We start from the raw sequence: 2,419 nt of genomic DNA on the forward strand, positions 1-2,419 counted from the left end.
GCATGATGAGCACAATCTATTGAAAGTAGAGGGTGTATTATCGGGCTTGGGACCACCTAGCAATGATTCATCCAACTTCTTCCGTTCACGGACATCTCCAACAGCCTTGGAGTATTTCCGGTGGCGTCTCCTAGCCCTCTTCATTTTCCGGAGCATCTTCTTCAGGATCCCTGGGGTAGATGGTACTTCTTCCGTCGATCCAAGCATCATTACATCTTCATATCCCTCCTCTTGGTCGAACAAACCTTCATAAGGATCCGGATTAAACATTTTCTGCATGTATTCATCAACAATCTCATCAGTAGTGTCTAGAAAGTAAAAGTATCATCGAACTCAGGAGAATGCCGCATGGCTTCAGCAACACGGTATGTGAGGTTGTCATCTCCAACTCTCAATGTGAGCTCTCCGTCATCCATATCAATCAATGCTTTAGAAGTCCGTAAGAACGGTCTCCCATGTATCAAGGTTACATCCGCATCCTCATCGACATCTAACACTACAAAGTCAACCGGAAAAATGTACTTGCCTACCTTGACAAGAACGTCTTCAATGATGCCTCTCTGATGTCGCACTGTTCTGTCCGCTAGTTGCAAAGTCATTCGAGTAGGCCTAGGCTCGCCCAAGCCTAACTTTTGAAAGAAGGTGTATGGCATAATGTTGATACTGGCCCCTGAGTCTGCCAATGCCATTTCCTCTCCTAGATTGCCAATATTACAAGGAATGATAAAGCTTCCTGGGTCTTTATTCTTTTTCTGCATGTTCTTTCGCAATACCACCGAGCATGAAGCATCTAAAATCACTGAAGCACTTTCCTCCAACTTCCTCTTGTTAGTCAACAAGTCATTTAAGAACTTCGCATACTCAGGCATTTGGGCCAATGCCTCAACAAAAGGAATATTGATATGGAGTTGCTTGAACAAACTCAGGAACTTCTTATATTGTTCATCCCCTTGGTCATTTTTCAATCTAGAGGGATAAGGGATTCTTGGCTTGAAAGATGGGGGTGCCATCTCTTTCTCTTTGCTTGTTGCCTCTTCTACCACTATAACCTCGGGTGCGTGTTCTTTTGGCTTCTCACTCGGAAACCTACCTTCAACTTCACGACCACTTCTGCAAGTGATCACCTTCACATGCTCTCTACGGTTGGTCTCTGTATTGCTCGGCAAGCTTCCATGTGGCCTTTCAGAAAGAGACTTCGCAATTTGCCCCACCTGATTTTCAAGGTTATGCAAAGAGGCGGTGTGGTTGCGAAGTATAGTCCCAACCGATTCAAACCTTGTATTTGCAGATTGCACAAATCTAGTCAAGTGCTTCTCTAAGTCATTCATTCGGGTTTCCAAACCCGAGACTCTGTTTTCCACCTGAGGGCTTGTTGTTGTTGTTGGAAACCCGGTGGCCCATGGACTTTTGTGGACCCTGATTACTCCATGAGAAATTGGGATGATTCTTCCAACCCGAATTGTAGGTATTGCTATATGGGTTTCCTTGAGGTCTCATGCCATTACCTACAAAATCAACGTTTTCCACAGAAGAAACATCACCGATAGAGATCGGGCAATCGGAGGGAGCATGTCCTCCACCACACCCGGTGCAATTAGTCATGGCCACCACTCTATTTGAAGTTAGAAGATCTAACTTCTTACTCAAATTTTCCACTTGAGCCGCCAATGAAGTTACCGCATCTATTTCATGGAGACCAGCCACTTTTTCCTTCTCTCTAGCATTCCATTGGTAGCTGTTTAACCCCATTTCTTCAATTAACTGACGGGCCTCATCGGGGGTCTTGCAACCTAAGGTATCTCCTGCTACCGCATCCAAGAGTTGCATTGTACTCGGGTTCAAACCATTATAAAAGGTCTGAACAATCATCCACTCGGGGAATCCGTGTTGTCGGCACTTTCTCAGGAGCTCCTTGAACCTTTCCCATGTCTCAAATAGAGACTCCAATTCCAACTAAACAAAGGATGGGATCTCATTCCTAAGCTTTGCAGATTTTCTGGGAGGAAAATAACGGGCAAAAAAGCTTCTACCATCTACTCCCATGTGGTGATCGATGCTCTAGGTAATGAGCGTAGCCACTGCTTCGCTCTCTCCTTTAGGGAAAATAGGAAGGCTCTCAACTTGATGGCATCATCCGTCACTTCATTTGTCTTCAGCATATCACACACCTCGAGAAAACTCTCTATATGACTATTTGGATCCTCATCGGCCAAACCGTTGAACTGTGCTGATTGCTACAACATGTGGATGAATGCCGGCTTCACCTCAAAGTTCTGAGCTGTAATTGGGGGGTGCACAATACTTGATTGTGTCCCCAACACTGAAGGTCTGTCATAATCGGATAATGTTCCCTGTTGCTCATTTTGTTCTGCCAGGTTTTCAGATTATTCCACTTCCAAATCAGCTAAATTAGACTGTT

The 2,419-nt window shown here is 44.8% G+C and overlaps 1 non-coding gene across 1 annotated transcript; it reads left to right on the top strand.

Moving 5' to 3' along the window:
* Nucleotides 1-1,879: 1,879 nt before the first annotated feature.
* Nucleotides 1,880-1,986, top strand: LOC120272823. Its single transcript, XR_005540358.1, has one exon. It is a non-coding gene; the product is annotated as a small nucleolar RNA R71 (small nucleolar RNA).
* The last annotated feature ends 433 nt before the right edge of the window (nucleotides 1,987-2,419 follow it).

The sequence above is a fragment of the Dioscorea cayenensis genome, chromosome 11, assembly GCF_009730915.1.
Source record: "Dioscorea cayenensis subsp. rotundata cultivar TDr96_F1 chromosome 11, TDr96_F1_v2_PseudoChromosome.rev07_lg8_w22 25.fasta, whole genome shotgun sequence".
NCBI lineage: Eukaryota > Viridiplantae > Streptophyta > Magnoliopsida > Dioscoreales > Dioscoreaceae > Dioscorea > Dioscorea cayenensis.